The sequence below is a fragment of the Garra rufa genome, chromosome 1 (genome assembly GCF_049309525.1).
Source record: "Garra rufa chromosome 1, GarRuf1.0, whole genome shotgun sequence".
Taxonomy (NCBI): domain Eukaryota; kingdom Metazoa; phylum Chordata; class Actinopteri; order Cypriniformes; family Cyprinidae; genus Garra; species Garra rufa.
In genome coordinates this window covers 104,402,710-104,415,219 of record NC_133361.1, presented here as the reverse complement: position 1 = coordinate 104,415,219, position 12,510 = coordinate 104,402,710, and the positions used below count along the sequence as shown (strand labels likewise).

Genomic DNA, 12,510 nt, shown 5'->3' with positions numbered 1-12,510 from the left:
TCATTCACCATCATCAGCACAGTCATCTCTCTGTTTATGTGGTAAGTGATATCTTTTGTACTGCAATGTAACAGGCTAGCGCTAGCATTAAGCTAACCGTGTCCCTTCAGTGGCTTGCCTTGTTTTACTGATGTACTGACGTTACCGATGATTGGGCGATGCAAATGTTGGAGGCGTAACTATTAACGATCCCGGGACTGTTGCGTAACAGTCGGTGTTATGTTGGAACTGACATATAAATCTAGTGTTTGCAAAAGACCACCGAAATATAGAAGATTTATCCTTATCCTTATATAGATTTATCCTTGATTTCCATAAGAAAGGTGCCCCAAATTGGTGGAAAATCACATCTCAACCATACGCTGACCAAAGCATTGAACCGCCTTCACGCGGCAAGACAGAACATGTTGTTGGCCCGCACTGCTGGGTCAAACTGCGCTTCCCAATAACAGATTGGGTCAAAACTGACAGAAGAAAACTCTAAGCCTGCTCTAAGCACTACCCACGGGACGGCTCGACAGTCTTGCACAACGCGAGAGCCTCCGTTTCGCCTGTGTCATTTGGGAGCCGATGAAAACTGCGTCCGACCCGGTGAAGGAGACTACGACCAGCCCGGCTAGCTCAGTCGGTAGAGCATGAGACTCTTAATCTCAGGGTCGTGGGTTCGAGCCCCACGTTGGGCGGCTCTGTTGGCGCTCTTTCTTCCCAACAGGGTGGCGGGCTCCAGCGTGCCCATTCTCCGCACAGGCTAAGTGGATTTTGCGAGCTCCGGAAACATCTTTCAAAACAGCCTGTTAGTACGTGCGATTCTAATCCCTAACCCTAACCCTTGCTTTTACAACCGTGATCCCGCGGCAGCAGATGCGCAATGTCTGTCTCTGTGGCGCAATCGGTTAGTGCGTTCGGCTGTTAACCGAAAGGTTGGTGGTTCGACCCCACCCAGGGACGTGTGAAATGCCGGTGTTTTGCACGCGCGTCAGGTGTCCACTAGCGCCTATGCCATTCTTAGGGTTGCGAGGCACAGCTTTCTCAGGGCGTTTATCCTGTGCACCTTCAATAAGCTGGCTTCTTTTAAAAGAAGTCAGCGGCGGGTGTTTGGTGAACATTTTCACCAGCTCGAGTTTGCTGTGGCATGTGGATTCATTCTTTACTGATGATCTGTCTCTGGGGCTCATCTAGTTGACATGGTATCCGCTGACATTCGGCTGAAGGTGCTGATCCACCATCTGCTCTTGGTACGGACTGGATCCGGGGGACTGCAGTGACCATCTAATCGGAATACAGAATGGATATGGCGGCTACGGTGACCTCAGAATAAGAACAAACAGACTAATTTTAATGTAGATGCAAAAGTTCCATGTTGCCACAGTGTCAGATTGGAGAGGATCTGGTTTTCACAGTCTTGCGTCGATGGCCGTCTAGGTGAAGAGGTCTTCACTGATGATCTGTCTCTGGGGCTCATCCAGCTTGCTATCACCTTGTCGGATCACATCCACGTAGCTGCAAGAAAAGGTCACGACCGTCACCGGTATTCTATCGCAGAGGCAATGTTGTAGCTTGTGTGGTTTATCTGAGGTGTGATCATTGCTGGTTGTAAACTTTCCCCGATATCCCATCTGGATGATTTGAAATACAGTCAGCTTCTCAGTTTTTGCCGGTCTCTCTGGACGCTTCTTGAAAAACAAAGTTTTGCTTCGTTTTGTTAGAGTGGCTGGTTGTTGGTCCTCGTCAAAGAGGTGTCTACAGATCATAGCGTGCCGGAGCCAGAAGATTTGTTGTTTTTTCAATATGCTCTCAAGACTTCGCTGCAGGTATCATTAAACTACAGCACAATCACAGCTCACCGCTACCCATCGTAAACAGGTTGGGCCTGTCTGTTCTGGTGGGCTCTCAGTGGTGCTAAATCATCAAATGAAGAGGACGGGATTCAAACCCACACAAACCAAGGTGAGCCTAGCACAACGGATTAGCCTTGCATCGCCTTAAACACTCGACCACCCCGTCACTTTCCGTGGTCCTTTTATTTAACACTCCCGATTCAGACCATCGGCTCATTAGTAGAGCACTCAGTGAACTGAACTGAGTGTGTCAGATAAGGAAGACACAAAAAGCGCAGAGTGGGGTCCCCAGGACCGAGGATTACTGCTAAAGGAGCCGAACGACGAGGATGGGATTCGAACCCACGCGTGCAGAGCACAATGGATTAGCAGTCCATCGCCTTAACCACTCGGCCACCTCGTCATTTTACGTGACATTTTTTATTTAGCACTCCTGATTCAGATCATCAGTTCATTAGTAGAGAACTCAAAGAACTGAACTGAGTGTGTTAGATAAGGAGGACACACAAAAAGTTTAGCATGGGGTCCCCAGGACCCGGATTAAGGTCCAGTGCTAAAGGAACCGAACGACAAGAATGGATTCCAACCATTGCACAGAGCAAAATGGATTAGCAGTCCATCGCCTTAACCACTCGGCCACCCCGTCCCCTTGCTGACCGAGATAGGCCATGCTGCGGACCTTTTCAGCTGCTGCTGCCGTGCTTTCAGCTGGCTGTTTTGAGCACAGAGGGAATAGTGAATGAGCCGTCTTTTACACACCTCTAATCTGTTCCGTAGAAACACGGTGCAGCAACCCGTGGCAGGAGACTGTTTGTGCGGCAGTTTAAAGCTTGCTACCACCTTGTCGGTTCACATCCACGTAGGTGCAGAAAAAGGTCACGACCATCGCCTGCATTCTTTCGCAGAGGCAATATTGTAGCCTATGAGGTTTGTCCGAGGCGCGATCATTGCTGGTTGAAAACTTTACCCAATACCCCGCCAGGATGACTTGAAATACAGTTATCTTTGGCAATTTTTGCTAGTCTCTCTGGAGGCTTAGAGTTTTGTTGAGAAATATAGCCTTGTTTCGTTTAGGGTTTTTTTTCCTCGCCAAAAAAACGGTCTGCTGATGATAGTGCGCCAGAGCCAGAAGGTTTGTTGTTTTGTCAATATGTTCTCAAGACAAGTATCGTTAAACTGCAACGCAATTACAGCTCACCGTTACCCATCGTAAACATGTTGGGCCTGTCTGGTCCGGTGGCCTCTCAGTGGCGCTAAAGCTTCGAATGCGTGTCGAGCACAATGTATTAGCCTTCCACCGCCTTAACCACTGGACCACCTCGTCATCCGGCGGGGTTTCTTTATTTAACATTCCTGATTCATGTGCATGTGGATGCATTCTTCGTCTTTTGTTTCAGCCGCCGAGGGCCTGTTTTCCACTGAGGCCCTGCGCCAAACTCCCTATGAGACACAATCCAACGTTAGTAGTAACCTCCGATTACGGCCGAATGTGGATTCTGCTCGGACGACGGGGCACCGGTACATCCTTTGTAGCTTTAGCTTATTAGCCAAACGCTACACCAGTTTGCCATTTCCCATGAAATCATCCTTGATTTCCATAAGAAAGGTGCCCCAAATTGGTGGAAAATCACATCTCAACCATACGCTGTCCAAAGCATTAAACCGCCTTCACGCGGCAAAACAGAACATGTTGTTGGCCCGCACTGCTGGGTCAAACTGCGCTTCCCAAAAACAGATTGGGTCAAAACTGACAGAAGAAATCTCTAAGCCTGCTTTAAGCCCTACCCACGGGACGGGTTGACAGTCTCGCACAACGCGAGAGCCTCAGTTTCGCCTGTGTAATTTGGGGGCCAATGAAAACTGCATCCAACTAAAATTACAAACAAAATTTTAGGACTCTAATGATGTTTCAAATGTAACTTTTCTCATCTCTGTTGTTAGGTTGTAACCATCTCTGAGACTCAAAGTGTCAGAACTCGCCTAAGCTGGTTTTGCAAAATGGAGGTCAAGACTATACTTTCAGGGATCATTTCTATAGTTTCTAACTAGGAAATGTGTTTCAAAAGTGTAGTGTCTCCCAAACTACGATGATGAGCTTTGATACTCTTTTCTGAGCGTGAATCGGGTGTGGAGTAATGGTTTATTTCATATGCTCCACACCATTGATGAACGTTCTGTGTGGCATTTAAGCAGCATAGACGAAGAGAGTATGGTCAGAGTGGTCTCTGAAAAATGTAAATATCAGATTAAAAATCTTATGAGTCGTTATGATTGAGATTTTTTTTTTTTTTTACATTTTTGTTGGTGGGTGTCACCATCCTTGATATTCAGAATGTCAGGATAAGATGTCAGCTGGTTCTATCAACTTAAAGTTGCCATAAAATGCATTGAGAGAATATTTTAATTTGTTCTTTGATATCTGCATAGAAGGTATATGGCATAGGAAAGGGCAAACAATCTCCAGAAACGGTTTTACAGGACCATTTACAACCCTAGGATTTGTCCCTAGAATGAAATGCTCTGTTATTGCCTTTTTTGGAAGCTTCATGAATATTAATGAGCTCTGCTCCGATTGGCTGTTTCACAGAGCTGCTCATCTCTATAGCTGGCACATTGATAAAAATATTTATTTAATTAGGAGCTCTAGCGGCTTTTAATATGTGGTTTGTTGAATCTGCCGTTTTGTATCGCAGACATTTTAGTCTCATTACTGTGATCCATGTGCTCTGTGTAAAGTTATAATGCAGAGGGAGCGCTTCTTACCACACAAGTTCAGCTGCTTCTCGGTGATACTCTGGATCTGTAAATCATTCGCCATCATCAGCGCAGTTATTTCTCCATCATTCACCATCATCAGCACAGTCATCTCTCTGTTTATGTGGTAAGTGATATCTTTTGTACTGCAATGTAACAGGCTAGCGCTAGCATTAAGCTAACCGTGTCCCTTCAGTGGCTTGCCTTGTTTTACTGATGTACTGACGTTACCGATGATTGGGCGATGCAAATGTTGGAGGCGTAACTATTAACGATCCCGGGACTGTTGCGTAACAGTCGGTGTTATGTTGGAACTGACATATAAATCTAGTGTTTGCAAAAGACCACCGAAATATAGAAGATTTATCCTTATCCTTATATAGATTTATCCTTGATTTCCATAAGAAAGGTGCCCCAAATTGGTGGAAAATCACATCTCAACCATACGCTGACCAAAGCATTGAACCGCCTTCACGCGGCAAGACAGAACATGTTGTTGGCCCGCACTGCTGGGTCAAACTGCGCTTCCCAATAACAGATTGGGTCAAAACTGACAGAAGAAAACTCTAAGCCTGCTCTAAGCACTACCCACGGGACGGCTCGACAGTCTTGCACAACGCGAGAGCCTCCGTTTCGCCTGTGTCATTTGGGAGCCGATGAAAACTGCGTCCGACCCGGTGAAGGAGACTACGACCAGCCCGGCTAGCTCAGTCGGTAGAGCATGAGACTCTTAATCTCAGGGTCGTGGGTTCGAGCCCCACGTTGGGCGGCTCTGTTGGCGCTCTTTCTTCCCAACAGGGTGGCGGGCTCCAGCGTGCCCATTCTCCGCACAGGCTAAGTGGATTTTGCGAGCTCCGGAAACATCTTTCAAAACAGCCTGTTAGTACGTGCGATTCTAATCCCTAACCCTAACCCTTGCTTTTACAACCGTGATCCCGCGGCAGCAGATGCGCAATGTCTGTCTCTGTGGCGCAATCGGTTAGCGCGTTCGGCTGTTAACCGAAAGGTTGGTGGTTCGACCCCACCCAGGGACGTGTGAAATGCCGGTGTTTTGCACGCGCGTCAGGTGTCCACTAGCGCCTATGCCATTCTTAGGGTTGCGAGGCACAGCTTTCTCAGGGCGTTTATCCTGTGCACCTTCAATAAGCTGGCTTCTTTTAAAAGAAGTCAGCGGCGGGTGTTTGGTGAACATTTTCACCAGCTCGAGTTTGCTGTGGCATGTCGATTCATTCTTTACTGATGATCTGTCTCTGGGGCTCATCTAGTTGACATGGTATCTGCTGACATTCGGCTGAAGGTGCTGATCCACCATCTGCTCTTGGTACGGACTGGATCCGGGGGACTGCAGTGACCATCTAATCGGAATACAGAATGGATATGGCGGCTACGGTGACCTCAGAATAAGAACAAACAGACTAATTTTAATGTAGATGCAAAAGTTCCATGTTGCCACAGTGTCAGATTGGAGAGGATCTGGTTTTCACAGTCTTGCGTCGATGGCCGTCTAGGTGAAGAGGTCTTCACTGATGATCTGTCTCTGGGGCTCATCCAGCTTGCTATCACCTTGTCGGATCACATCCACGTAGCTGCAAGAAAAGGTCACGACCGTCACCGGTATTCTATCGCAGAGGCAATGTTGTAGCTTGTGTGGTTTATCTGAGGTGTGATCATTGCTGGTTGTAAACTTTCCCCGATATCCCATCTGGATGATTTGAAATACAGTCAGCTTCTCAGTTTTTGCCGGTCTCTCTGGACGCTTCTTGAAAAACAAAGTTTTGCTTCGTTTTGTTAGAGTGGCTGGTTGTTGGTCCTCGTCAAAGAGGTGTCTACAGATCATAGCGTGCCGGAGCCAGAAGATTTGTTGTTTTTTCAATATGCTCTCAAGACTTCGCTGCAGGTATCATTAAACTACAGCACAATCACAGCTCACCGCTACCCATCGTAAACAGGTTGGGCCTGTCTGTTCTGGTGGGCTCTCAGTGGTGCTAAATCATCAAATGAAGAGGACGGGATTCAAACCCACACAAACCAAGGTGAGCCTAGCACAACGGATTAGCCTTGCATCGCCTTAAACACTCGACCACCCCGTCACTTTCCGTGGTCCTTTTATTTAACACTCCCGATTCAGACCATCGGCTCATTAGTAGAGCACTCAGTGAACTGAACTGAGTGTGTCAGATAAGGAAGACACAAAAAGCGCAGAGTGGGGTCCCCAGGACCGAGGATTACTGCTAAAGGAGCCGAACGACGAGGATGGGATTCGAACCCACACGTGCAGAGCACAATGGATTAGCAGTCCATCGCCTTAACCACTCGGCCACCTCGTCATTTTATGTGACATTTTTTATTTAGCACTCCTGATTCAGATCATCAGTTCATTAGTAGAGAACTCAAAGAACTGAACTGAGTGTGTTAGATAAGGAGGACACACAAAAAGTTTAGCATGGGGTCCCCAGGACCCGGATTAAGGTCCAGTGCTAAAGGAACCGAACGACAAGAATGGATTCCAACCATTGCACAGAGCAAAATGGATTAGCAGTCCATCGCCTTAACCACTCGGCCACCCCGTCCCCTTGCTGACCGAGATAGGCCATGCTGCGGACCTTTTCAGCTGCTGCTGCCGTGCTTTCAGCTGGCTGTTTTGAGCACAGAGGGAATAGTGAATGAGCCGTCTTTTACACACCTCTAATCTGTTCCGTAGAAACACGGTGCAGCAACCCGTGGCAGGAGACTGTTTGTGCGGCAGTTTAAAGCTTGCTACCACCTTGTCGGTTCACATCCACGTAGGTGCAGAAAAAGGTCACGACCATCGCCTGCATTCTTTCGCAGAGGCAATATTGTAGCCTATGAGGTTTGTCCGAGGCGCGATCATTGCTGGTTGAAAACTTTACCCAATACCCCGCCAGGATGACTTGAAATACAGTTATCTTTGGCAATTTTTGCTAGTCTCTCTGGAGGCTTAGAGTTTTGTTGAGAAATATAGCCTTGTTTCGTTTAGGGTTTTTTTTCCTCGCCAAAAAAACGGTCTGCTGATGATAGTGCGCCAGAGCCAGAAGGTTTGTTGTTTTGTCAATATGTTCTCAAGACAAGTATCGTTAAACTGCAACGCAATTACAGCTCACCGTTACCCATCGTAAACATGTTGGGCCTGTCTGGTCCGGTGGCCTCTCAGTGGCGCTAAAGCTTCGAATGCGTGTCGAGCACAATGTATTAGCCTTCCACCGCCTTAACCACTGGACCACCTCGTCATCCGGCGGGGTTTCTTTATTTAACATTCCTGATTCATGTGCATGTGGATGCATTCTTCGTCTTTTGTTTCAGCCGCCGAGGGCCTGTTTTCCACTGAGGCCCTGCGCCAAACTCCCTATGAGACACAATCCAACGTTAGTAGTAACCTCCGATTACGGCCGAATGTGGATTCTGCTCGGACGACGGGGCACCGGTACATCCTTTGTAGCTTTAGCTTATTAGCCAAACGTTACACCAGTTTGCCATTTCCCATGAAATCATCCTTGATTTCCATAAGAAAGGTGCCCCAAATTGGTGGAAAATCACATCTCAACCATACGCTGTCCAAAGCATTAAACCGCCTTCACGCGGCAAAACAGAACATGTTGTTGGCCCGCACTGCTGGGTCAAACTGCGCTTCCCAAAAACAGATTGGGTCAAAACTGACAGAAGAAATCTCTAAGCCTGCTTTAAGCCCTACCCACGGGACGGGTTGACAGTCTCGCACAACGCGAGAGCCTCAGTTTCGCCTGTGTAATTTGGGGGCCAATGAAAACTGCATCCAACTAAAATTACAAACAAAATTTTAGGACTCTAATGATGTTTCAAATGTAACTTTTCTCATCTCTGTTGTTAGGTTGTAACCATCTCTGAGACTCAAAGTGTCAGAACTCGCCTAAGCTGGTTTTGCAAAATGGAGGTCAAGACTATACTTTCAGGGATCATTTCTATAGTTTCTAACTAGGAAATGTGTTTCAAAAGTGTAGTGTCTCCCAAACTACGATGATGAGCTTTGATACTCTTTTCTGAGCGTGAATCGGGTGTGGAGTAATGGTTTATTTCATATGCTCCACACCATTGATGAACGTTCTGTGTGGCATTTAAGCAGCATAGACGAAGAGAGTATGGTCAGAGTGGTCTCTGAAAAATGTAAATATCAGATTAAAAATCTTATGAGTCGTTATGATTGAGATTTTTTTTTTTTTTTTATATTTTTGTTGGTGGGTGTCACCATCCTTGATATTCAGAATGTCAGGATAAGATGTCAGCTGGTTCTATCAACTTAAAGTTGCCATAAAATGCATTGAGAGAATATTTTAATTTGTTCTTTGATATCTGCATAGAAGGTATATGGCATAGGAAAGGGCAAACAATCTCCAGAAACGGTTTTACAGGACCATTTACAACCCTAGGATTTGTCCCTAGAATGAAATGCTCTGTTATTGCCTTTTTTGGAAGCTTCATGAATATTAATGAGCTCTGCTCCGATTGGCTGTTTCACAGAGCTGCTCATCTCTATAGCTGGCACATTGATAAAAATATTTATTTAATTAGGAGCTCTAGCGGCTTTTAATATGTGGTTTGTTGAATCTGCCGTTTTGTATCGCAGACATTTTAGTCTCATTACTGTGATCCATGTGCTCTGTGTAAAGTTATAATGCAGAGGGAGCGCTTCTTACCACACAAGTTCAGCTGCTTCTCGGTGATACTCTGGATCTGTAAATCATTCGCCATCATCAGCGCAGTTATTTCTCCATCATTCACCATCATCAGCACAGTCATCTCTCTGTTTATGTGGTAAGTGATATCTTTTGTACTGCAATGTAACAGGCTAGCGCTAGCATTAAGCTAACCGTGTCCCTTCAGTGGCTTGCCTTGTTTTACTGATGTACTGACGTTACCGATGATTGGGCGATGCAAATGTTGGAGGCGTAACTATTAACGATCCCGGGACTGTTGCGTAACAGTCGGTGTTATGTTGGAACTGACATATAAATCTAGTGTTTGCAAAAGACCACCGAAATATAGAAGATTTATCCTTATCCTTATATAGATTTATCCTTGATTTCCATAAGAAAGGTGCCCCAAATTGGTGGAAAATCACATCTCAACCATACGCTGACCAAAGCATTGAACCGCCTTCACGCGGCAAGACAGAACATGTTGTTGGCCCGCACTGCTGGGTCAAACTGCGCTTCCCAATAACAGATTGGGTCAAAACTGACAGAAGAAAACTCTAAGCCTGCTCTAAGCACTACCCACGGGACGGCTCGACAGTCTTGCACAACGCGAGAGCCTCCGTTTCGCCTGTGTCATTTGGGAGCCGATGAAAACTGCGTCCGACCCGGTGAAGGAGACTACGACCAGCCCGGCTAGCTCAGTCGGTAGAGCATGAGACTCTTAATCTCAGGGTCGTGGGTTCGAGCCCCACGTTGGGCGGCTCTGTTGGCGCTCTTTCTTCCCAACAGGGTGGCGGGCTCCAGCGTGCCCATTCTCCGCACAGGCTAAGTGGATTTTGCGAGCTCCGGAAACATCTTTCAAAACAGCCTGTTAGTACGTGCGATTCTAATCCCTAACCCTAACCCTTGCTTTTACAACCGTGATCCCGCGGCAGCAGATGCGCAATGTCTGTCTCTGTGGCGCAATCGGTTAGTGCGTTCGGCTGTTAACCGAAAGGTTGGTGGTTCGACCCCACCCAGGGACGTGTGAAATGCCGGTGTTTTGCACGCGCGTCAGGTGTCCACTAGCGCCTATGCCATTCTTAGGGTTGCGAGGCACAGCTTTCTCAGGGCGTTTATCCTGTGCACCTTCAATAAGCTGGCTTCTTTTAAAAGAAGTCAGCGGCGGGTGTTTGGTGAACATTTTCACCAGCTCGAGTTTGCTGTGGCATGTGGATTCATTCTTTACTGATGATCTGTCTCTGGGGCTCATCTAGTTGACATGGTATCCGCTGACATTCGGCTGAAGGTGCTGATCCACCATCTGCTCTTGGTACGGACTGGATCCGGGGGACTGCAGTGACCATCTAATCGGAATACAGAATGGATATGGCGGCTACGGTGACCTCAGAATAAGAACAAACAGACTAATTTTAATGTAGATGCAAAAGTTCCATGTTGCCACAGTGTCAGATTGGAGAGGATCTGGTTTTCACAGTCTTGCGTCGATGGCCGTCTAGGTGAAGAGGTCTTCACTGATGATCTGTCTCTGGGGCTCATCCAGCTTGCTATCACCTTGTCGGATCACATCCACGTAGCTGCAAGAAAAGGTCACGACCGTCACCGGTATTCTATCGCAGAGGCAATGTTGTAGCTTGTGTGGTTTATCTGAGGTGTGATCATTGCTGGTTGTAAACTTTCCCCGATATCCCATCTGGATGATTTGAAATACAGTCAGCTTCTCAGTTTTTGCCGGTCTCTCTGGACGCTTCTTGAAAAACAAAGTTTTGCTTCGTTTTGTTAGAGTGGCTGGTTGTTGGTCCTCGTCAAAGAGGTGTCTACAGATCATAGCGTGCCGGAGCCAGAAGATTTGTTGTTTTTTCAATATGCTCTCAAGACTTCGCTGCAGGTATCATTAAACTACAGCACAATCACAGCTCACCGCTACCCATCGTAAACAGGTTGGGCCTGTCTGTTCTGGTGGGCTCTCAGTGGTGCTAAATCATCAAATGAAGAGGACGGGATTCAAACCCACACAAACCAAGGTGAGCCTAGCACAACGGATTAGCCTTGCATCGCCTTAAACACTCGACCACCCCGTCACTTTCCGTGGTCCTTTTATTTAACACTCCCGATTCAGACCATCGGCTCATTAGTAGAGCACTCAGTGAACTGAACTGAGTGTGTCAGATAAGGAAGACACAAAAAGCGCAGAGTGGGGTCCCCAGGACCGAGGATTACTGCTAAAGGAGCCGAACGACGAGGATGGGATTCGAACCCACGCGTGCAGAGCACAATGGATTAGCAGTCCATCGCCTTAACCACTCGGCCACCTCGTCATTTTACGTGACATTTTTTATTTAGCACTCCTGATTCAGATCATCAGTTCATTAGTAGAGAACTCAAAGAACTGAACTGAGTGTGTTAGATAAGGAGGACACACAAAAAGTTTAGCATGGGGTCCCCAGGACCCGGATTAAGGTCCAGTGCTAAAGGAACCGAACGACAAGAATGGATTCCAACCATTGCACAGAGCAAAATGGATTAGCAGTCCATCGCCTTAACCACTCGGCCACCCCGTCCCCTTGCTGACCGAGATAGGCCATGCTGCGGACCTTTTCAGCTGCTGCTGCCGTGCTTTCAGCTGGCTGTTTTGAGCACAGAGGGAATAGTGAATGAGCCGTCTTTTACACACCTCTAATCTGTTCCGTAGAAACACGGTGCAGCAACCCGTGGCAGGAGACTGTTTGTGCGGCAGTTTAAAGCTTGCTACCACCTTGTCGGTTCACATCCACGTAGGTGCAGAAAAAGGTCACGACCATCGCCTGCATTCTTTCGCAGAGGCAATATTGTAGCCTATGAGGTTTGTCCGAGGCGCGATCATTGCTGGTTGAAAACTTTACCCAATACCCCGCCAGGATGACTTGAAATACAGTTATCTTTGGCAATTTTTGCTAGTCTCTCTGGAGGCTTAGAGTTTTGTTGAGAAATATAGCCTTGTTTCGTTTAGGGTTTTTTTTCCTCGCCAAAAAAACGGTCTGCTGATGATAGTGCGCCAGAGCCAGAAGGTTTGTTGTTTTGTCAATATGTTCTCAAGACAAGTATCGTTAAACTGCAACGCAATTACAGCTCACCGTTACCCATCGTAAACATGTTGGGCCTGTCTGGTCCGGTGGCCTCTCAGTGGCGCTAAAGCTTCGAATGCGTGTCGAGCACAATGTATTAGCCTTCCACCGCCTTAACCACTGGAC

General features: G+C 47.0%; 15 non-coding genes across 15 annotated transcripts; 13 read left to right on the top strand and 2 right to left on the bottom strand.

Moving 5' to 3' along the window:
* The first annotated feature begins 610 nt into the window (after positions 1-610).
* On the top strand, positions 611-683 carry trnak-cuu (transfer RNA lysine (anticodon CUU)). The gene has a single exon. It is a non-coding gene; the product is annotated as a tRNA-Lys (tRNA).
* Positions 684-1,530: 847 nt separating this feature from the next.
* LOC141286646 (U4 spliceosomal RNA) lies at positions 1,531-1,669 on the top strand. The gene has a single exon (XR_012339317.1). It is a non-coding gene; the product is annotated as a U4 spliceosomal RNA (small nuclear RNA).
* A 490-nt stretch (positions 1,670-2,159) lies between these two features.
* trnas-gcu (transfer RNA serine (anticodon GCU)) lies at positions 2,160-2,241 on the bottom strand. The gene has a single exon. It is a non-coding gene; the product is annotated as a tRNA-Ser (tRNA).
* Positions 2,242-2,731: 490 nt separating this feature from the next.
* On the top strand, positions 2,732-2,872 carry LOC141284860 (U4 spliceosomal RNA). Its single transcript, XR_012338505.1, has one exon. It is a non-coding gene; the product is annotated as a U4 spliceosomal RNA (small nuclear RNA).
* Positions 2,873-3,845: 973 nt separating this feature from the next.
* Positions 3,846-4,061, top strand: LOC141347628 (small nucleolar RNA U3). The gene has a single exon (XR_012357389.1). It is a non-coding gene; the product is annotated as a small nucleolar RNA U3 (small nucleolar RNA).
* A 1,227-nt stretch (positions 4,062-5,288) lies between these two features.
* Positions 5,289-5,361, top strand: trnak-cuu (transfer RNA lysine (anticodon CUU)). Its single transcript has one exon. It is a non-coding gene; the product is annotated as a tRNA-Lys (tRNA).
* A 191-nt stretch (positions 5,362-5,552) lies between these two features.
* trnan-guu (transfer RNA asparagine (anticodon GUU)) lies at positions 5,553-5,626 on the top strand. Its single transcript has one exon. It is a non-coding gene; the product is annotated as a tRNA-Asn (tRNA).
* A 582-nt stretch (positions 5,627-6,208) lies between these two features.
* Positions 6,209-6,347, top strand: LOC141286635 (U4 spliceosomal RNA). The gene has a single exon (XR_012339315.1). It is a non-coding gene; the product is annotated as a U4 spliceosomal RNA (small nuclear RNA).
* A 1,062-nt stretch (positions 6,348-7,409) lies between these two features.
* LOC141284846 (U4 spliceosomal RNA) lies at positions 7,410-7,550 on the top strand. Its single transcript, XR_012338503.1, has one exon. It is a non-coding gene; the product is annotated as a U4 spliceosomal RNA (small nuclear RNA).
* Positions 7,551-8,523: 973 nt separating this feature from the next.
* LOC141347620 (small nucleolar RNA U3) lies at positions 8,524-8,739 on the top strand. The gene has a single exon (XR_012357388.1). It is a non-coding gene; the product is annotated as a small nucleolar RNA U3 (small nucleolar RNA).
* A 1,228-nt stretch (positions 8,740-9,967) lies between these two features.
* On the top strand, positions 9,968-10,040 carry trnak-cuu (transfer RNA lysine (anticodon CUU)). Its single transcript has one exon. It is a non-coding gene; the product is annotated as a tRNA-Lys (tRNA).
* A 191-nt stretch (positions 10,041-10,231) lies between these two features.
* On the top strand, positions 10,232-10,305 carry trnan-guu (transfer RNA asparagine (anticodon GUU)). The gene has a single exon. It is a non-coding gene; the product is annotated as a tRNA-Asn (tRNA).
* Positions 10,306-10,887: 582 nt separating this feature from the next.
* LOC141286628 (U4 spliceosomal RNA) lies at positions 10,888-11,026 on the top strand. Its single transcript, XR_012339313.1, has one exon. It is a non-coding gene; the product is annotated as a U4 spliceosomal RNA (small nuclear RNA).
* A 490-nt stretch (positions 11,027-11,516) lies between these two features.
* trnas-gcu (transfer RNA serine (anticodon GCU)) lies at positions 11,517-11,598 on the bottom strand. The gene has a single exon. It is a non-coding gene; the product is annotated as a tRNA-Ser (tRNA).
* A 490-nt stretch (positions 11,599-12,088) lies between these two features.
* LOC141284838 (U4 spliceosomal RNA) lies at positions 12,089-12,229 on the top strand. Its single transcript, XR_012338502.1, has one exon. It is a non-coding gene; the product is annotated as a U4 spliceosomal RNA (small nuclear RNA).
* Positions 12,230-12,510: the final 281 nt, after the last annotated feature.